The sequence below is a fragment of the Venturia canescens genome, chromosome 5 (assembly GCF_019457755.1).
Source record: "Venturia canescens isolate UGA chromosome 5, ASM1945775v1, whole genome shotgun sequence".
Lineage (NCBI taxonomy): Eukaryota > Metazoa > Arthropoda > Insecta > Hymenoptera > Ichneumonidae > Venturia > Venturia canescens.
Genome location: NC_057425.1, coordinates 4,859,286 through 4,882,240, shown reverse-complemented (window position 1 = coordinate 4,882,240; position 22,955 = coordinate 4,859,286). Strand labels below are relative to the sequence as shown.

Genomic DNA, 22,955 nt, shown 5'->3' with positions numbered 1-22,955 from the left:
TTCAGTATCCACTCACGTCGAGAAGTTGAGGAGATTTCGTGGGCGCCTCGTCTGCGTCTCGTCACTTCGAACTGATCAACTTTTCACTCGAATTTATCTCTCCTGAATTCGAAAACGAGTTCCGGATTTTCGACTCTTCCATTCTCCACTTTTTCACAACAAAAAACTCCCAAGAATTTCATTTTACAAATCCTTTTTCTTCGGTCTTTGAATCCTAATGGAAAATTAATAAAACAAATCTCATCAAAAGTGCCTTCTACGAGGAATTTTTGGACCGATAACAAAACGAGCCCTTCGTTTCCATCCCCCTGAATATCGGACACCCACAGGATTATAAGCCCGGTAAATATATAAGAGACCAGCCAACAAAATCGATCGAGAAGCAACTCCGGCGAAACGGACCTCGAGGAACACCGGCCATGAATTAAACTCTGCCTCTCCGTTGTTGTCCAGAAGCTTTAGGGCTTCTACCTCCGTAAACCCCAAGTCCGGAGTGTTGTTCCTATTCGTCCACCTTTCTCTGTATACTCCACACTTTTATACATAGTTTCAGGTCTAAGCCTCGAGACGATTAATCAAGAATCGTACTTCGATTTATACGAACGATAACGTTGCGGGTTCCTTCGTTTCCTTGGCTTGCTTCGCGAGCACCCTCTTGTTCTGCTGCATCGTATCCAACCCCGTGTATGCAGGAAGCCATCATTCTCCCGGAATTCGCCGGCCGGTGCTCTCGCTGTTCCGGAAGGCAGGAGGATTCATTGGTCGGACCTCCGACAGGTCGGGGAGCTCGAACGATACACGCTAAAGTTGAAAACTCGGTTGTTAGGAAAGAAAAAACAGCTCAGCAGGTTTTCGTACTATTCGATGCGGTATCGCTGGAAATGAGATTTCTCCACTCTTGGAAGTGGGCAGAAAAGATCGTTGTATCGAGCAGAGTTCATGTTTCGGGGCATACAAATGTGCAGGAATCGTTTATTTCTTACGAAACGAATGGTCCTTCGATTTTCCAGTGAAAAAAAAAAAAAACTATTGCAGTAGCGAGCTGATAAGATTTGAAGAAAATCTGAACGACCCTTCATCGCTTCCGCGTAAGAAACGGTTGCCTTTTCCTTATTTGCATGCAAATTACCGAGTCGGAAGGTTGCATAGGAAAAGCCCAGGAGTAATCTGATAGCGCGTAATTTTTCAGATTCGGCTATATCCCAACGGAGCTTAGGAACGAATAAGACGATAACGAAGATAAAAAGCGTTGGTTGAAAAGGCGAAGATGGCGAAATGAGGGGCTGAAATTGCTGGCTCGAAGCCCTTTATCGCGAGTGGTCGATCAGCTCTCCTGTGTAGATGCTCGCTCAATGGATATTCGAAAAAAATGGAGAACGAAGAAAAATATTATTATCGAACGAATAGCTGCCCGCGTGCGAGGTCGCTCGTGTGCACCAGGTGAAAATTCAAATGCACGAAAAAAATCTGCAGAATGAAGCGAATCTTAATTGATCGTATTATTTCGCTAATTATTCATTGGATTGTTCCCTCTTGACGTGCTTCGCGCGAGTATAATATGATTTCGTGTTAATGAAATTCTCCGGAAACCCCCGTCAGCGGGCGTCGAGCTGGAATCGAATAAAATTAGTAACTCTATCAGTCTCAGTCACATTGAAGTCGGAGAACAAGCGAAAGGGAAAAAGAGAGCAGGTCGAATACAGTAACTTTTCTCGGCCAGAAACTCGCTGATGAATGCTAGTAATTAAAGCGAAACGGTACGAAAGCGTATCCGGGGAGCGAGGAAATAAATAAGTAAAGTAGAAACGCATTTTCTTTTTTTGTGTGTGTTTTTTTTTCGCCGTCGTTTCAACGTCGACAAAGAGGACGAGAGTGGCATCGACAGCTCGCGCAGGGAGGAAGAATTTTTGCGAAATCGTTAAACCCGGTAAGACCTTCTTCAGCATCGTGGCCTGCGCGTCATTCTTCTCGGAGAGTCAAAGAATTCGAGCGGGCGCTCCATTGTTCCAACTTTTTCGATTAAAACTTTTCTTTATTTTTTCCAATGTTTTCTTACCTCGGCAGGAAGCTTTTACTACGCTGAGAGGATACGGCATTAAACTATTCATATTCGCAGTGAAAAGGCCTCGAAAACGCTCCTCACAGACGCCCGAAAAGTTTGAATGATTTTCAATTTTCGGCGACTCAATTAAAATCAATGAAACTTCTCCTCTCAACTCCTCAGGCACAATCGACACTGCGCTCTTCCTCCAGATAATAATCCTGATCCGCTACGCTTCCGCACCGACCCCATATCCCAAGCACCTTTCATTTTGCAAGCAACTACTACGAAACCTCCCTAAACACACTTTAAACTCGTAACTCTCGTCTTCCATGTACCAACGTACTCATAACCACGACATTATACTAAGTGGCTCGCACACTCGACGTCCAATAACGTAGCGAAAGGTACGAGGGCTTCTCCGTCCTCCTCCTCGGCCCCTCACAGCCCTTCGATTTGCTTTGCGTTATTTCCTCACGTGAACACGGGCTGAAACTCTAGAAAATCGGATTATGGCCCGCAACTATTATCATCTTCGGTGTAATCTCTCAAAACCGAGAGACAATCGCTTTTTTTTCGTTTATCGTGCACACAGCTCGGCTCAAATGAACTTGAAGCATCGAGCATAGTCGGGCGCCGGTAAACCTGCTGACGGGGTCGATTTCGTCGAACGAATTCCATAAAAAAAGCCTGTTTTTCGACCATACGAAGCCTTCGTCGTTTCAACGAGTTTTTCGTCAATTGAATTTATCGCCCACAACTTCAACGATCATCGAATAACGAAGAGATTTTAATGCTCGAGTCGTTCTGTCGACCGTTAAGGTAGCTCGATAGCTAAGTGCCCCTTAAAAAATAAGGTGCAGCCCCCTTCCTGTGTGAACATTATTCGTTCATTCAAATTATCGTTAATGATCAGTAAAAAAATCTGTGGTTACAATATTTCACTTAAATTTCATAATTCTTCGTGATTTTGGAATTTTCATTTTTTTTTTTGCCCACACCCCTGCTAGAATACATCTTCATGCCGTTTGCACGTATACGAGCATGCAAATGACACTCAGAGGCGCGTGAATCGTGGCAACACCGTACACAGCCAACTGTCTGAGACGAGCGCAGCGTCCCAAAGTATAGTGACGATCGTGGCTCGTCTCACGCGACAGCGCTGCCACGTCGCGAACCTTGAAATTCTCCCACGCCAATTCTCATACGATTTTTATTACAATCATTTCTTTCTCAAAAACTAGACGGTAGATGATGCTTTTTATTAATTTTTTACTCGGAAGATACTCCAATACTGTGTTTTTTCAAATCTAAATCGAGTTATTTCAATACACATTTTTCGTTTGACGATTACCGTTCAGATGGAGAAACCATAGAACTTTAACTTGCAATATCTGAAAAACTATACGGTAAAACTACTTTTTTAAAAATCGATTCTTTAGATTTTTCTACATCTTTTTCAAAATTTTCGTAAGAAATCAGGTTTTCGTATCGAACAAGCTTAAATTTGACAAGTTGGAAAGGAACTCGACGCTCCGGGAAGCAGAGCTTCCAGGCCGCTTCGCTAGGTGGCTCCGGCCCGAGTCGCTCGCGAAAGTCCTCCGCACAGGCCCACCTTTTATAAGGCGAGAGAGAATGCGAGCACCAGTTTCGGGATAGAAGAGTAAAGTTTAATGGTGCCGCTCGTTAACGAAACTCGTACTAGGCCCGTGCTCGATTTGCGGTCGTCCGAAACGATTGCCAATGAAACCGCGCACATGCCTTTTGGGATTTTGGGAGCGTTGACGAACACCGGTGGTCGCGGGGTACAATTGCACGCTTCGCTCGCACATAACTACTGTCGTTTGCACGTAGAGAGCCGAAACGCTCTGCGAGTGCGAAGGGTGCTCGACGCATCGTTAATTTCTACCGCGAGCGAAACTCACCGGGATTCGTTCGTACCTTCATTCGTGTGATAAAGAAGGCGGTTTCAGTGCTCTTAAAGCTCATGCGTAAAACGCAATCGCTCCGGCGAATCGGGTAAGCAGCACGGATTTTATGCGTCTCATTTGCATTAATGATGAGAAGAAGGCGTCGAATGAAAAGATTGATGAAACCTCGCCGAGGATTTAGCATCGAATGCAACGTTTTGCAGATTGATGCGCGTGTTCAATTCTGCAATGTGGAATTTTATTATTTTCGGTAAAAGTAAAAGTTTCGATGAATTTGAGGTCATAATCCTTGAAAAATATGCTTCTTTCGGACCCTCCGGAAAACCTGTTTTGCAGGGACGAGCGTTTTTAGCTTTACGAACTTTACAACTTTGTTATTACGGTTCCACGTGGATCGCATGCATTTGACAGTGTTTCGAGAAGTTTCTCACACCGAAAATTCCCTACGGAGCTTCAAAGATAACGGAATGAAAGGATTTTCCTTGTTTTTTTGCCACTCCCTCCTTCTTTTTCCCGCTGTCGCTCTCCCGGCACGTATGAGCGCAATAATATAACTCTATGGAAAAATCCAGGTGAAAGAAAACTCGGAAAAGTGATGAATAAGACGCGAGACGAAAAGCGATAGGAGGAAAAAAGGATTGGCGGAGGGAGCGAACGGAAAACAGAATTCGACTTCTCGAGCTTCGCTCTCCGCTTCTCTCCTTTGACTTCTCGCCATCGCACCGTCTTCGTTACTCTCGGGTTGTCGCACTCTCGAAACTCTAGAAGTTTATAAGACGATTGTGTAGCCGAAAGAATTGTTCGAGCGAGTGCCGCACACCGTTGTACATTCTTCCAGTGCTAAACGTGGAAAGAGATACCAGAAATAGGAAACTTCTTTTTTCAATCCTTACAATATGATACCGCGAGTGAGGATGGTGCAGACGAAAAATGGAGGATGAAACTGTGAAATACAATTGGAAAGATGCGAGGAGTTTCATCGAATTGCAGCGGCTCTCTGATTCGGATATTCGCGTTTCTTTTTAATTAATGGCAAAATGGCACTGAAACAATATTAATTCTCTACATTGCGACCACAACTTTCCAATTTTCTTACTTTTCGAGCTCCCGACGCACGAATAAGCGCCTGACAACTGCGTGGCATTCAATTTGTATCGAACCAAATGCAATTTCGTGCGTGACCCTTCCGGGGAGAAGGATCGGTGCGCGGACGGTGAGAAGGATAAAGAGTTAAAGGGTTCAAGAGAGAATAAATGGTCCTTTGTTGTGCCGTCAGTCGACGTCAACGAGGAAAAACAGCGACGACGAAGACGAGGAGGGGGGCTGGGAGTTGGGAGAAAAATAAAAACTGAAGAAACGATAGGGAAATAAGAAATATGCAAAGAGAGGAGGAAGAGTGGCGCGGGCGCGGACGCGAGCACGTGGGGGCGAGGCTGGAACTCTCGTTGCGGTGCTTCGGGAATCCCGGGCTTGTGGCGTGGGTGCAATAGAAAATGTGGAGGGAAGAAAGAACGGAGAGGCACCAGAAAAAGAGCGAAGATGGGAGGAATAGAGGGAGGGGGAGCAAGAGAGAGAGAGAGAGAGAGATGGTGAATGGACTGGATGGCCCAAGCGTGGATGAAGCTCCACGGTTCAAGTTAGTTAGCAGTCGATGCGCACACGCGACGCGCTCCGGACCCACCGAACGGTGCGTGTTCTTCGTGTCTCATTCATTTTGCGGCGACTATAATTAAAACAACCTCACTAAAGTAAATACCGCGCGATAAATCTCCCCCAACGCCATCGCGGGGCCCTTCGTTTCTCTGCTTCCGGTTTAACCGGAAGTCCAACAGTTTTTACAAAACTTTCTGTCAATCTAATTCTCTTGAGATTCCGTTCGAAAAATCTGATTTCTGAACAACTGCAGCTTCGCTCTCGTTCTTTCCACTGTTCGAAGACACTCCGGTTTTTCTCTCGTTCGTATAATCGCTCAATACGATCGCTGTCGGTTTAATACGTGATTGAACTTTCGAGTGCACACACACGCATATACAAACGACTCCAAAATCCGAAGCGCGGCGAGAAAAAACACGACTGGAAATCTCAGACGAGGTAAATTCGTCAGGGACATTATCGAATGCAGTTTTTTGTTTGTTTGTTTTTTTTTTTTATGTTTATTTCAACGTCCGTCGTGCAGATCTGTCATCTGACGAGGGACATTTTTGATCAGTTCGTTCGCTGCTTTTTTTTTTATTGAGTATTTGCACGTCTGAACTTTGAGCTAACTTTGTTCGACCTCGATTTTTACTGGGAAATATTAATTCTTGATCGATAAATCAAAATCGAGATAAAAGTGCTGCTCACGTATTTTGGGTACGAAATTTATTAATCGACGAACCTTTTCCGTTCTTCTGATGACGCTGGAATATTCGTTATCGAAAATTTTACACTTACTTATACTAAAAAATTTGACACGTTCGCCTTTCGAATATGAAAATCTTTCGATTCAACCGCTTCTGTTCGCCAAGAGATTTGACAAATGTCAGTAAATAACTCGTTCTTGAAACGTCATTAATTCTTTTATGTTCGCTAGCTCAGTCGCGCTGTACGCGCGCGTTTTAACCGCAAATTGTTGATAAATAAAAATTCAACCGAACTTACACCAGGTGATTTTTATAAGAATGCTTATCTCATTTCAATCAATAAATGCTGCTTTCTAATTCATTTTCATTATCCTTTAATCAAGTTTCTGACAAAGCAATTTAAATACATTACGTCATTGATAGCATCCAACTGCTTGTACATCAAATGAGCTCTGGAATGGAATGTAAGATTATGACTGTATGAGGGAACCATTGAAAATAATTTTATAATGAATACGTAGCATGAAAATTACAATTAATATGGGATTGTTTTAATATTGAAAAACCATTTTACTCCTTTTAGCTGTACTTTTCAAGCACTTTCAAAGACAAAAAATCATTTCATTGTGAATTTCTAATGAAATCATTACACTAGAAGCCAATTAGCAAAATTCGATATTGCGCACACGAATTTTTTTAGTTAGGAATTTGAAATTGAACAATTGAAACTTTCGTCTGGTGGCATCGAAAAATATCCGAGTTTTGCGTGATTTCGCATGCTTTTTTTCCAAGTTGCTGCATTCTTAAAAAATATTATACAAACTTATCGCTTGCTAGATTTTTATTATACTTTATATCGGCGGGGTGGACGTGTGAAAGATTTATAAATTCATGGGATCGATTCGTCGTTCGTTGGTCACGTATTTTCGACGTGAGCTGTTTATCAATGGAAGCAACATTGACGCCTCTTACGTCGCATCAACGAGCGAGTAACTTTCACGATGCATTGTAACGTTTGAAAAAATTTCTATTTAAGCGTCATTCGTCATGTTGAAAGAAGCTTTTGAAAGAAAATTCGACGATTCTGTGAATTCGTTTTATCAAAAATAATGAAAAATTTGAGTCACTCTTCGTTTTATCTCCGATAGACTTCCGAGGCCTGCATTTTCGCAAGGCCCCCTTGCGGTAATGACGACTCGACTATTTGCCGCGAGCCCGAGGAAGAAATGACGCTAGACTGACTCACGTTTCAGCTGCGGGCGTGTTAGAACAGCATAAAATTTAATCAAGTATTCTCGCATTGTCTCCGCTCTTTCGAAACGCTAATCTTAACCCTCGAAGCCTGTAAAAAAATGTCATGCAAAAATCCAAATTCACTATAAAATTTATGAAAAAAGCAAATCCATTGGAACCCGGTCGAATGGAACTCGATAAAATAAACCGAACACACGAAAGACGAATTTCGTTGCTCACGAAACTTATAAACGCCACTTACTAAACCTACTTTTGGCTTTTCTTTCAACACCGATATTATTTAGCTCGCAAATGCTCTCGAGACTTCCGCAAAAGGTGTTCCGCTCGAACGCACATCGAGCGAGTGTTTTTTACTCCGAACCGGCTCGCCTCTTGCAAATTCAAGGGCACCTCAAGATATCGAGTGAAGTATGAACTTTTTGCTGAATTCACCGATCCTGAAATAATCCGAACGGAGAAACTGCGTCCAATTTTCATGCCCACGATCATTGTGGCCGCGATGGAATCCAGTGATGATATCATTGCCAGCGTGCACATTAAGAGTTGGATACTTTACCACATTCCTTGCATATCTGTACGAGCTCTGCATGCATGTGAAAAAATACGTGAATTATACTAACTTTATGTATTCACGTGTATATAAAGCCTGTGACACCATCAGCCACTGCGACGTCTACATAAATATACGGACGAAGCGGTGACCGTGGATTTGGCTCTGTTCGAGGTCTCGCAAGATCAAGTTAAGGCCACGAGCGTGTTAAGTCATCTCGCAGCTTGGTTCGTTTGGTCTGTTTACAGGCCACGATGTGCTCATACTTTGATCGCGTATATTCGCACATTTTTCGAGCGAATGCCTCGAGCCAATGATTACTGTTTGCAGCACTGGCAGTCCTGGGCGGAATAATTCGAAGGCGGAAATAATTGAGGGATTCGATCAAAAAGGTGTGGGCAACGAATTGAAAGAGGCGAGAGAGTCATTTTTATTGGTTGCTGATCAAATTTCATTGATCCCGGAATAAAATATTTCGTTGCGCGCTTATTCCCAAACGAATCGAGTAACCGAGTTCGATATTCATACGTTTAGGAGGACCGCATTTTTATGGAGATTGAACAAACTTTATTGGCATCTACCTGCGGACGAGGGAATCGGTATTTCGGTGAAAATCCTCAGCTCCGAATGGCTCGCTGAGGCTTCGAATCGTGCTTAATTGATACGAATTCATGAGAGATTAATTATCGATTATTCGCGACAGCGTATGCCTCGACGAATAACATATTTGAGCGAATGACCAACCGTATGGAAGTCCGGTGCTCGTAATTTATGTATTTACATTGAAAAATGTTGCGGCTCACGGGAAATCCCGTCGTCAGAATATGCCGAGCTCTCTGTCCCCCGCGCCGGTAATTCGAAACGAGTCAAGTACTCGCATTATAACGTAAGCCCGCGGGCTTACGGAGAGCAAAAATGATGAAAAAGAATGCATTTTTTTGGTGAATTTCGTACAGGGACGCTGAAGGATTAAGCGGCATCGTTGATAAGCCGGTCGCGAAAGAGAGTTTGCCGCAGCCAGCACGAGAATTATAACCGTGCCAAAATAACCGTTTCGTTCCAACAGCGGAATTTATAAATCTGTTATCTTTCCCTGTATATTTCTGTAAATCTGGCAGTCACTAATGCTCCGGTTTGTCGAGGACGTGCAAGCCGATTTCCCAAATCCTTGGGGGCCACGTCTCGCCAGCTTCTCCACTCAGTAAGCCTCTGCAGAGTTTCCCTCGATCCTCCAGCGTGAAGAGGACTTTTTACGACGCAGGAGCTTCTGCTCGTGAATTACAAACGAAATGAATGGAACGACATTCGGAGGAAGAGGTGATGAGAATTCGTTTTGATCCCTTAACGCGCATTTTCCATTTTTTCTCATCAAGAAACTCATGTTTTCGGTCCCCCGTTGAAATTCTCTCCCGATCGACTCACAACGATCTTGCGACTGTTTCGCGAAAGTGAGAATGGCAGAAAAATGTCGAAAGTGACCGCAGGAGATTGAAATATATGCGAAGGGAGCAGAAGTTTTTCGAGGACCTGCGTGAATAATACACGAAGGCACAGAGGGATGTACAGTAATAGCGCGCGAGGATTTCCCTTGCGGGCAGCTGCAGGTGCAACATCGGAGACGGACCAAAGGAAATCTATTCTCGGCTTATTGAGGTTTTCCGAGTTCCCTTTTCTGCCAGTGCAAACATTTTCGCGGTGAAGTTACTGCGGACATTTCTCTTTGTGTCTCCGGCCCGGTCCTCTACTGTTGCGCGCGGCTTTATTTTCTCTTTCCATTGAATTTGTATCGAGAGCAAAGTGAAAAAAGCTTTGTAATTAGCGCAGCGATTCTGCTCGGGAGTATTGGAACGCGGGACGATAAAAAGGTGAATCAAAAGCGTGCAAATGATGAGAATACCCGTCGGAAACAAACGTATTCAAAGAAAATACGAAAGTTCGGAGAGAGACGTTGCCTCGCGCAAAACTTCAAAGGGAAACCGCCCCCATTTCCAACTTTCCTTTTCGTCGCACTCGCACGGTCTCGCCGCGAAGTGCACGCTCAAAGGAAAATGACGCGACGCAGTCGGACACCTGGGCGTTTCTACCACTTCACTTTCTCCATGAAATCTCATGAAATCTCAAGCCCGCTATCCCTTCAACAAAATAGTGAATATTTTCAAAGATATTTGAAAGCTTTCAGCCGTAGAACGATCTATTTTTCGGCCACTAGCTTCGAGGGTGTGGCCGAGAAGCTGAACTTCCGCTTCTCCTCACCTGAGAATCGAAGCGTCGATGAGCCACGTTCAATTTGCTTTTCATACGACTTCGCAGGGTGTCGCGCCCACGTACCGGTCTCCCCCCTTCAAACAATGAAGGGATTCCACCCCCGTCCAACTCAAGTACAGCTGTACGAATCAACAATGGAAAACTCATCAACTGACAATTATTTCTGGCTGAAGGAACCTTCAGAAACTTTTGAACCGAAGCAGGATCGATCGAAAAAGCGTTTAATTAACGTTCAAAAATGATCCGCCGATATCGATCGCCTCGCGTATTCGCGCTGTCCACCGAAAAAATGGGAGCGTCGCGATACGTCGATAAAATAACTTGGAAAGAAACGTCGTGAAAAAGAGGAAACTCGAACGTATTTTTGGAAATATCTTCAAGCTTTTCTGGGCTAATTCATGCAATAAGTCAGCTTTCTCTTTCTCCCGTTCGAAACGTCACGCTTTCGGAAGTTCGTCAGAGTTTTTTCTCGCTCCTTCTTCGCGTTTTTACCCTCGTCGGCGATCCCCATGTAGGTCGAGTGAGCGAGCCCTGCTTTTCCAGCCTGATTGATATATAATATTGCTCGCATGCGTGTACCTCCGCAGTCGAGGCGATGCCGCAGTAGTTCAACATACTCTACACACGTGTTAACGTCGTTACGTCAATCGTTAGCGCACACTCCCCTCCCTCAGCTCTTCCCTCGCCCATTTTCTTCTTTCTTCCATTCCCGAAATGAATGAGCTTTCCTCCCTCTTTCTCCGCTATAAATATTCCCACTCAAACAATCTGCGTGTTGTGGCGGGAAAAAAAATCCCGCGGAATCCAAGATCAAATGCTCGCCATGCCCCACCATATTTTATCGCGATCACTAAAAAGTGTGTTCACACTTTTTTCCAGACTGCAATTAAACCAAAAAAACTGCTCGACATTTATTTTTATCCGTAAAGTTATTCGAGGCACACCTCCATTTGACAGCTTTAATTGATCCGAAAATAAATGACGAAAAAATCGTGAAACGACATTAAAAAATTGTTCATTTTTCTTCTGAACTGAAATTTTATTGTGATGTGATGAATATTTTACGTGACGATTACCAAAATTTGGGCTAGATTGGCCGTCCAGTTATTTCGTTATTAATTTGCTAAGTCGAGCATTTTGAGGCACCGAATACACGTCACTTACGGAAAAAGATCGACCGGAAGTGTCATCAGCACGGTTTTTCTCGCCCAAAATCCAAGATATTCATTAAAAAACCTATCGTAGGATTAATGGATCATTAAGAATTTAGTAAAAAATAGAAAAATCGTACCTCACCAGGTTTTTAACAAAATAATCTTACAAAAGAGTATTGTTTTCCGGTTGAAAATTGTGAGAACGACGAAGTAGTATTGAAAAATGTGGCAACGTCACAACTAACAGACGATGTTTATAATTCTTATACGAAGAAGAAAACTATAGAGTCGTTATGCGAGTAAAATAATTTTGGCTTTTTTTGACTCCGCAATGATCGATCATCCTTGAACAATTTTTATGTTTATTTATTATTCGTCTTCCCGTTCCCTGCGTATTTCGAGCCGCGCACGTTTTTCGGTTGCTCGATCCCGCTGCACGGTGAAATAAAAAACGTCCGTGATCTCATAGCAGGCGGTAAAACATTTCGAAGAGAGGGAGAAGGAAGGAGAGAGAAAAGCTGAGAGGAAGAACGTTGAAAGAAAGATAGGAAAAGTTTAGAGCCATATCGCAATCACGTACGTTTTATATGGTTATAGAAGAAATATATAGTTTGATAAAACCGTGAAAACGTGGAAGATAGGGGTTCACTACGCCCTGACCAGCAAGTCTGGAAAGTGCACTTCAACTACGGGAGAGACTGTGAGATAGAAAGGGGAAGAGGAAAAAGAGAGATTTGGTGTATGAAACTCCGGGAGCAGTTCAAGCAGTAGCCATTCCGTGCAGTTGCCTGCAAACGATGCAATTACGTGCTCCAATGTCCGGAGAATGCGGCGTTCAGCCCCGAGTTGTTGAGGTTGTTTGGTTGAGGGTACAGCTAGTAGAAACAACCCTCCCTCCCCCTGCCCCCGGCCGGCCGTCCATTTCCAGATGGAATTTCACGGTCCGCCGGATTATTTTGGCCGACGAGGACCTTGTCTCCGTACATATATCGCAATCTACTGGAGCAATCGATTTCACCAGTAAATTTCGTAGATCACGACCCTCCAAAGAAATTACAAGATGGCCACGCAGCAGCGGCGCAAATTCGGGATTTTCTAGTACGAAATTTCGAAATTGAGACGTTGGTCTCCATTGAAGTGTCAGTGTACGCCGGGACGTTTGATTCATTTTTTCTGATCTGAAAAATGAATTTTTGTAGAACCTCGAGCAGCGACAGATTCACATGGAAAAGGAATTTTTTCACCGTTTTCGTCAGTTTTGTTCTCCAAGTAAAGTTTCGTCTAGGCGATTCGATGGCGGTAAGAGAAAGAGGAGCGTTTGGCATCGAGTCTGATCGGACGGTGGAGGAAAATTTGATGCGGGTTCTGGGTGGGGGCGATCGGCAATCGAGCGAATCGGCAAACACAAAGGCGCAATTATACCGTCAACTTTCCCGTCAAGAGTCCGAGGCAGCACTGCGAATGCGAGAATCTTACAGAAGAGACGTGCTGGCTGCTGTGAGGGAAGAAAAGGAAGTTGCCGGTGACTCGCGAGGGTAGAAGGTGAAGTATGTTCTCCAGCGGAGAATTCCTCTTTGGGGAATAGTACAAGGAGGGAACACGCTGAAGACCCACTTGAGAAGAAAAAGCTTGATGGAACGGAGAACTGGGGGAGAAAACACTCGGAAGTATGGACCCGGCTGAGGTGGATCTTTCGCAGTGAATCCGATGCTTTTCGAGATGCAAACATTGGATCCATTAAGGGCTCCGGTTTTTCGAGCTTTCGTGCCAGCGGAGCCTGGCTATACACGGTCCCCCTTAGCTTCGACGTGTATACAAATACGTTTGAATCGGATCGTGTGCAATTGAAGAATGAAATAAGAAGCCCGTGAGACAGTTGTTAAGGAGGAGGAAAGTATCATATTTTCTTTGCTCATTCCGCGAGCGACGTAGTTAAGAAAAGTGCTGCTACTGCTTCTCTCGAGTCTCCTTACTCCAAAGACACAAGAAACACAAAACTCTACCGAGAAATTTGTCTCCCTCGGCGGATATCTTGGCTGGCAAAGTGCCTCGCGGAATACATTCGTTTTAAAAAACCCCACTTTATTTTAATGAAAATATAAAAGTTCGAGCGAAACGTGGGCATTTAGAAATGAATCCAATATTTCAGTCGCCCCTCGATGACTCACTGCGAGATATTATCATTCGCGACGTTTCATTCGGCGCCTATACGGCCGAGTTTGAGTCATCGTAACGGAAAAAAATATTCGCACTTTTTAGATTAAACGCGCGAAAGCTATTAGACTAATCCACGAGAATTGCTCTCGGCTCCGGAACGGAGCAACGTCGAGAAAAGCGTTCAGACAAATCCACCTTATTTCACGCTCGCGAGAGAGAAGCAGAGAGCTTTCTCAACAATGCACGTTAAACTGTCTTTTGGGGTTGTGCACGCGCCAGAACTCATAATCCCGAGGATGCAGTGTCAGAGCCCAGAAAGTAAGTCGCGCGAGTGTACCTGCGGAGCAATATTTCGGATGGCATTTGTCTGGCTCACTTGAAGAGAGCATTTTCGTGCTCCGGCGGAAGAGAGATTTTGTGCGTTAATGCTCTCGCTGCCTCACCGCGCGTACACGGGCGACAACAACCCCGAGGAAATTCACTTTCGTCTCGTTTATTAAACGCAACTCTTCGTACGGCACACACACGCATGAATATATTCGCAACATTGAATGAGTTCCCGTTCGTTAAACTCGCTTCGAAGCACGGTTTGGATTCCGTCACGTTTTCCAGGGAGCTACAAACGTCCTTATTTTGTGTGACTAACAAAAGAAAAACGAAAAATTCATTTTCAAAAGGATTTTTTTCGTTCCACGTTCAGTTGATTCGTTTCCACTGATGCGCAAAACTCTCGAGAAATCTCCGCTTTATTCGACAAGATTCGGCGTCCCATTTCAGGGAAATGTATGCGCGCACCTTTTGATAAGAGCGCGAGAAAAAAACGGCACGCTAACGACGCCGGTCGCTCCTCTTTAAAGGCACTTTTGGGCTGGCCGCACGAATGTGCGGGGTCTTTCGTTTCGAAAGGCTCCCGATGCCCTCGGACCTTTTCCGCTCTACTTTTTCCGATCGTTAAATTCGCACGGGGACAATAAATGATTTGGCGGGTTGAAACTAACGCTTCGGAGACACGAAACTCGACTGAAAGCGCAACCGAATCATCGCTCACTTTCCCATTAAAAGTAGAGTGTCTCGGAAAAACATGCTCGTTGAAAAAAAAATGAAGCAACTTTATCGGCACTTGGATTTGCGATGAAAGTTTCGTAAAAATCAACACTCCGAAAAGCTCGTGAGCTCTCGGTCTAGTCGACGAGAACGGTATTCCGCGGATCGTTGTTCCGGTAGAGACTCGAGGAAGAAGCCATTAGAAAAGGGGAATGGTGAGACTCGAGCGAGGTGTGTACTTTATATCTATGTTAGTTACGTGCACAAGAGCGCGAAGTGCACTCACCGGAAGTGACATGCCAAGAGGACCATCATCCTGTCTCTGTACAATCTACGGGAATCTCTATATTGCGTCTTCTGCGTCGACAACAAAAGTTTCTTAAGCAAGTAATCAAGAATCGTTGGATTTCCTTTGGGAGACGCAGGAGATTCGGAGCTTATTCGAGAGTTTCGAAAATGTTCGATCTCGGGGTGACATGCGAAATCGGGAAAGCTCGCGGAGCGATGTTGCGGCCGGGGGAGGAGAGGAGGGGCGACAAAAGTGGTTCTTTTGGGGCGAGAAGACGTTGAGTGAACTCAAATTTTTCTACGACGAGCTTAAATCCCCCGGTGGAACGGTAAGCTAAAAAACGATTAACAAAATGAGACGGCGAATCGGAGAAAAGGGTCGTGCGAAGCTCATCCGTTGTACGAAGTCTCGTTGAAACTGTGCAGACGTTCTCGAGACACTTTTTTCCGGGACTGGCGTGTGTTTCACTGCTATATTGTCCAAAGTTTTCAACGAGCGAGAACTGCACGAGGTCGGTGCGCGGAGACGGAGAGAAAACGTTACGAAGCGCGGAGGGAGGAGCAGGGTGGAGATGACGTTGAGAGGAGGAAACGAGCATGGAAAAATCTTGGGCACAGAGTCGCTCTTGGCAAACGCGGAGACGAGCTGCTTAAAGAGCTTTTTTCTTTCTTCGACTCCCTGTAAGAGTTGAGCCGGGAGTATAACGTTGAAATAACGCGGCTTTGGTGAGCTTACACGGAAGAAGCTCGTGGCCGACGACGCGGTTATGTAACCCTGAGGCCACCATTAAAAATTCGCGACCTTTCGACCAGGGGGCGACCGAGAAAGGAGGAAAAAATATGCTCCACGGACCGGAGGGGGGGGGGGGGGGGGGGACAAAATTTGTAGGAAGATGCTGCAACGAGAGAAATAACGAAGAGAAAGAAAGAGCGGAAAAACGGGAAGTTTATACCGCGCTGCAACCCCGCCAACGACGACAACGAAGACTACGATTTATTTTATTACGCGGTTTAATGGCGCGGGTGGCAAAGTACGTTCGAGAGGATCAGCGAACTTGCAATTACAGCAGGACTCTCCATCCTCATCTCCCTCATCCTCCATTCATCCAACCAACTATTTATATGTATATACGCGTTCAAACAGACCCGGAAACCCTTGAGAATGATCCTTTCCCATTACTGAACCGATACAATTTCAACTCGAGTAGTATTTTTGCCATTAGGGACCATCGAACCCATCGATTTCAATGGCTCACCTCATAAATACCCGCTTACACTTCCTACCGAATTCATCAATCACCTGGAGTAATACACCACGCGATACATCAAGCCGGAGCTCAATTTAGAGGAAAATCGTTATAACGAATCCCCCGTTAATGGAGTATCATTTTTTTCATTACGGAAAATGGATCAAGAGCGGCGGCAGCTCGACGTCGAGTATTCGAAAAAAGCCCGCCGCTGCTCGAGTCCTCGAGTACATCAAGTTTTCGGATTATTTGCACCTTTCAGCTCGGACTCGCGCAGAAACGGATCGAGGCACTTGGAAATGATCGATTTTCCGCGTTAGCGGCACACCTCGATGAGTTGCTCGTTGTTCGTGATTTTCCATCAATTCGATCGAAAAAACGAGAAATAAAAGAGCTCGAAACGAGAGCAAAAACAAATAGTTTTACGCAACAATAATCGCTCTCCATTGTTGCTGGCCCCGCGCGGTGCCGCCGCGAAGAGTTTTTATGGAAAAGTAACGAGACGAGAGAGCTGCGGAGGAAACGAAGGTGAAAAAGAAAGCCGCGGTGCAACGCGAAAATATTTATTGCCGCGTATAAAAGTCTCGTGCATTAAATACATTTTATTTGCCGGCTTTTTTATCCCGCGTTTGAAAGGAGCGTGACGGCCATTAAATTTCATGATCCAAATGAAGAAACGGGGAATCCACCGAGAAAATGTTATCCGAAGAATATCGCGAACGCTGTGAATTTTCTTACTTTTGCCCAATAAAAAAATCCTTCGTCACTTCTTTTTATTGGAAGCTACGGACTTTTTCCAGTACCCATAAAAATGTATGGATACGAATGATAAAATGTATATGTTTATTGAGCACATACAGACGGTCCTGTGTACGAGGGCTTCTCACCGAGTCGGATAATGGAACCACGAAAATCACGAAATCCAATTTCGTTTTTCGTTCTTTTTCCTCTCGAACGTTTCTTGATATTTCTTCTCTACAAAGCCCGACAATCGAGACGCTGTACTTTTAGCTCAAAGTGACCAGGCAACCGTCCGCCGAAGTGTGTTCGTTCAATGGAATCGCGGAAGAGGTTAATCAAGCACTTTTATTTTACTCTTTCGACTCGTCTCTTGAGAGAATTCGATTTTGTCGACACGTGTGTCAATGTAGCCCGATTTCAAGTAGTTTTTTCCCTTCTTCGAAATGATTTTCTCGAATTCGTTGTTGTCGATGCCGCAAAGATCGTGAAGATTCCACCGTTATGACGATTTCTCCGAACCTCCGAATTCCTCGGCTATCGTTTTCCTCTTTTTGTTCGTCTACCGCATCGACGCGCGTCTCGGTCTCTCTCGGTTAAATTTAGATCGCATTTCGTTCCGTTCGCAAGCGCACCCTGGAATAATCCGCTTCCCGACGCTCCTCTCAGCCCACTCGAAATCCCTTGAAATTCGTTGCTTTTTCATTCCCTTCGATTTTCCACCTACTAAAGTGTCTCATCATATTTTTGTACGTGTGATTGTGACACTAATTATTCGGACAAACGTGGCGCTGTTCAGCGAAGGCTTTTTCGACGGGGAACGTCGGGAACTTGCGCTTATCGAGGGCCGCGAAAGTCTGCCTCACAAAAATAAGCACATCGATGGAGCTTCATCGAGATATACTTTCGTCGCACGTCTCGAATTCCCCCGTGCCGATCCTCCGCGACGGTGGTGTCCATGTATCCGTGCGTATTCTCGTGAGAAGCGGTGCAACAACCTCTCGGGGTTTATTTCGGTAAAACTCTCTCGCGCCTCTTTCCCTCTGGAATGTGAGAACGTAGCAAACGCTTTCCTTTCCACCGATGTGGATTTCGCATTCAGCTCCCATAACCGAATGATTTTAATGCATATTGGATTATGGAAGCAGGTTTTGAAATAAATGGCACAAAGTTTAAGCAGAGCAATTATATATTTTATTCAATGAACTTTACTCTAAGAGATCTATCGATTAACTGAGCATTGCAGTGGTCGAAAAAGTGACTCTGACTCTAACGACAAAGGGCCTCGTGTCGACCTCTTTCTTTATCTGTATATTCGTTATATAAACAAACTTCTAGGACTGCGAGCACGCTCTCATGTGTATTGTTTAATATCAAGTTTTATTACTATGCTGATGGATTATTTTTGCTCATATTCCAATACTCCCACTCAAAAATAGTCCATCATGATATATATCAAATTTTGCTCTTTTGCTTTTAATCTTATTCAATTTTATTTTACTTCGGGGAATATATAGACATGGTCCAACATTTGTTGCATGGATTGGGAAAAACCCCTCGTTAATAAAAACCCAATCAGACCAGTAATGATTAACATTATTGTATAACATGTATGCTAAGATTAGATTTCTTCCAGGCCTATTTGTTTCCGGATTTTCATGAACTGCACTGCTGGTAGTGGTTTCGTAAATACATCCGCTAGTTGTTGACCTGTTGGAATATATTTCAGAGTTATTACCTTCTGTTCAACCTTTTCTCTTGAAAAGTGATATTTTACATCGATATGCTTTGATCGTTTATGATCCGTGGGGTTGTTGGCTATTGCAATACACCCATTATTGTCTTCGTAAATGACGATTGGAGAGGGCATATCTAAATGAATACTATTTAATAAAAATTTTAACCAGCACGCTTCTTTCACTCCTTCATAGAGAGCCATGTATTCGGCTTCTGTAGAGGATGTAGCAACTGAATTTTGTCTTCTCGTATTCCAAGATATAGTATTTTGATCAAATAATTTGAATAAAAATCCAGATGTACTTTTACGATCAAGTTCATTGCCTGCCCAATCGGAATCGACAAACCCAGTCAGCATATCTTTGTAATCATTTCTTTTATAAATCAATTTCAGTTTCAGCGATCCTTTAACATATCTTAAAACTCTTTTCAAACATTGCCATAATTCCTGATTATTTTTGTTTTGGAATCTTGATAGCAAATTGAGAGCTAAGCTTAAATCAGGTCGCGTACACAACATTGCATACATCAAACATCCTATGAGATTTTTACATGGTGCTTCGTAAGTCACCTCTGAATTCAATGCAGTGTAATCTAACTTTACTGGTAAAGGAGTACTAACTGCATTGCAATCATTCATGTTGAATTTTTTGAGAACTCTTTCGAGATATGCACTTTGATCTAGAGTTATTATATTGTTCTTTCTTTCAATATTTATTCCCAAGAAAAACTTTGCTTCGTTCATGTCTACCATTGAGAATTGATTCATTAAATATCGTTTGAAATTTTTCATTCTGTTTTCTTCGAATGTAATTATCAAAATGTCATCAACGTACAAAATGACATAAATGTTTTTGTTTATATGACCTCTGTCAAGAAAATACAAACAATAGTCTACTGAGGAATTCTTGAATCCTTGTTCTTTGAGAATTTTATCGAAATGTTGAAACCAGCACCGAGCTGATTGCTTCAAACCATATATGGCTTTATTTAGTTTACAAACACGATTTTTATCGGTTTTCATTCCTTCTGGTACTTGCATGTATATTTCCTCTTTTAATAGACCATTCAAAAAGGCTGTTTTTACATCCATCTGATGAATTAATAAATTGTTTTGATTTGCAAAAGCTAAGAGAACTCGAAACGTCGTGATTCGAGCTACAGGTGCAAACGTCTCATTGTAGTCTGATAAATATTGTTGACTAAAACCTTTGGCTACAAGTCTTGCTTTATATTTTGTTAAGTTTCCATAAATATCATTTTTTATTACAAATACCCATTTGCAACCTACAATATTTTTATTAGTCGGACGGGTCACTATATCCCAAGTTTTATTTTTTATAAGGGAAGCAATTTCATCTTTCATTGCTTTCTCCCACTCAAGTCTATCACCCCGATTTTTAATTTCTTCAAATGTTTTGGGAATGTCAGAGACGGTCGACTGTGCACTTATATAGGAACAATGCTCTTCATTATAAGAAATAATAGGCATGTTTTTAAGACGTACACTTCGTCGTAGTTCGTTTCTTTTCGAACTTTCTTGAGAGATAGTTTCGTCTTCGAATGACGCTTTATTAACTTTATCTGTTTGATAATCAGATTTGTTAATTTCACTCTCTTCCCTTTCATTTGTTTCAGAATTTTGGCCAATTTCTAGTTTTTTGCCTTTTAATGGCACTAGAATTTTCGTTAAGATCGGATTCTTTGACTTGTTTTTCAATATTGGAATTTTCTTTTTCAATCCCTTTACTTTGTACGAGAGGACGCGAATTTTTGAAATCTATTTCATCAAAAATAACATCGCGAGCAATGATAAATTTATTTGTTTCTGTGTTCAGTACTTTATAGCCATTTGTCTCATAGCCTATAAATATTCCTTTGAATGAACGTTTATCGAATTTACTCTTTCGATTTTTATCATGAACATACACGGTACTACCGAAAATCTTTAAATGATTGACGCTTGGCCTTTTATTGTGCCACAGTTCGTACGGGATCTTGTTTGCTGGAAGAGCTTTCGTCGGGGATAAGTTTAGTAAATAAGCTGCGGTTAAAATCGCTTCTCCCCAAAATTCTTTGCTCAACTCTGCCCCGTGTATCATAGCACGTGCTTTCTCAGTCAATGACTTGTTCATACGTTCTGCTACGGAATTTTGTTGAGGCGTATACGGTACTGTTAAGTGGTATTGTATTCCCTTCTCCGTACAGAAAGATTTAAATTCATTTGAGAGATACTCTTTTCCATTATCACAATACAAGTGAGCTACTTTTAAATTGAAATGTGCTTCACTTTTAGCAACATAGTCTTGAAACCGTTTTAAAACATCGGATTTATGACTCAATAAATAAACAACAGTGTAATGAGTAAATTCATCTATGAAAGTTACAAAGTATCTTCTCTCGTCAATTGTAGGAGGTGTGATTGGTCCACACACATCTGAATGAATGACAAATAATGGTCTTGTTACATGCGATCTGTCCTTTTCTTTTGAAAAACTGAGACGTGCTTGTTTTCCGTAAACACAAGCTTCACAAATGTCATTCGTGGGATTTATAGCTTCTAATTCTTTGCGATCGAAAAGCAAATTATTCCTTTTCATTTCTAGGAATTTTGACTTGCCCATATGACCTAAACGCTCATGCCAAAGTTTATATGTGCTTGAATTTGCATTTGCATTATTACACATTTTCTTGTGAATGATTAAGTCAACACATATCAAATTATAAACTGACTTACCATTTGCGATGATTTTGTCACCTCTTTCAATGGATGTTTTGCCATTTTTATGAAAAATAACTGTCATACCAGAGTTTTGAATTTGTCGTACTGATAATAAGTTATACGGAATTTCCGGAGCGTATAGCACGTTCTCAAGGATTCCTGATACTCCCTGATCTGTTGTCACTTCTATGGTTCCTCTCTTCGTCGCCATGATAACTTCGTTCTTCTTCGCCACTGTTATCTCCACTGGTACTGGCAAATCCCATACCTTTGAAAAGGCATCATCTCGATTAGTCAAATGATGAGTTGCTCCAGAATCAAGAATAAAAGTCAACTTATCTTCTGTGTCAATCGGCTTATTAGATGACACTCGAACTCCAGTCATGAAACCGAAACCTTCAGTATCTTGAAATTGCACTGTCTGGATTGTTCGTTGACGGTCCTCCGAGTTTTGCTTTCTTTGCTTATAATAGCAATCTTTTTCCTCGTGGTTTCTTCGTCCGCAGAAATCACACCTTTTATTATTATCATTTTTTAAGTTGTGATTATTTTTCTTGTATTTCGTGTTTTGCTGATATTGTTGAAAGTTGGATCCCCGGGCAAATTTATTGATTGATTTTTGTTTAAAATTCTGTCGACGGTTGTTGAATTTTTTTTCATTTCTGTTTTGTTTTTGTGATTTATCTTGATGTTGAACTTCTGTTTGCAACACTTTACCACTTGTGTCGTTTCTCTCATTTTGTATTTTTATCTCGTAGTCTAGGAGTCTTGTTTTTACAAACGTAAGATTCACTTTATCATCGGCCATCGTTTGAATTGCTGTTGTCACTGGATCGTAGCTTGTCGGCATAGTTAGAAGGAGTCTAGCAATTTTACTTGTTTCTTGTAGTTTTACTCCGGCGGCTTCAAGTTCGACAATCGTTTCATCAAATAGAATAAAATGTTTTGTCAAGGAAGTATCTTCTTTAAATTTGAGAGTAATCAATTTCTTCTCCATAGTCAGCTGAGATGCCAAACTCTGTCTTGCATATAGAGAATCTAATTTTCTGAATATTTCACGCGCGGTATCATCGTCTTTCGCGAGTCCAAGTGCGGAATCACTCAAATGTTCAATTATGGCACCTTTCGCAAATCTTTCCTTACTTTCCCAATCTTCTGTCATTTTTTTTGGTGGATCACTTTTAAGTACACATGACGCATTTCCTTCCGCGATCAAAGCAAACATTCGCATTTTCCATATACTGTATTTTTCACCGTTAAACGGCGTAATGTTTCTTTTTGTCTTTTTATCAATATCGTCACTCATGATCACTATTTGAACTTCACTATAGTTTCAATTACCACGACCGATATTTCACCATCAATAAATGTAGATTATTTTATCGTAAATCAATATTCATTATTTTCAAGTAAAACTTTTAAATGTATCTTATTATGTGCCTGGGCCCATAACCTATTGGATTATGGAAGCAGGTTTTGAAATAA

General features: G+C 42.5%; 1 protein-coding gene across 7 annotated transcripts in view; it reads left to right on the top strand.

The window, feature by feature from the left end:
• Positions 1 to 22,955, top strand: part of C3G (C3G guanyl-nucleotide exchange factor) — a 78,026-nt gene that overhangs the window by 27,481 nt on the left and 27,590 nt on the right. Inside the window, exon 1 of one of the 7 annotated variants that reach the window (XM_043420596.1) lies at positions 5,618 to 6,063. The exons of the other annotated variants lie outside the window; for them this stretch is intronic. The gene's annotated coding sequence lies outside the window, so the exon portion shown is untranslated. Of the gene's footprint in view, positions 1 to 5,617; positions 6,064 to 22,955 lie in introns of those variants that run through there. 7 annotated transcript variants of the gene reach the window in all.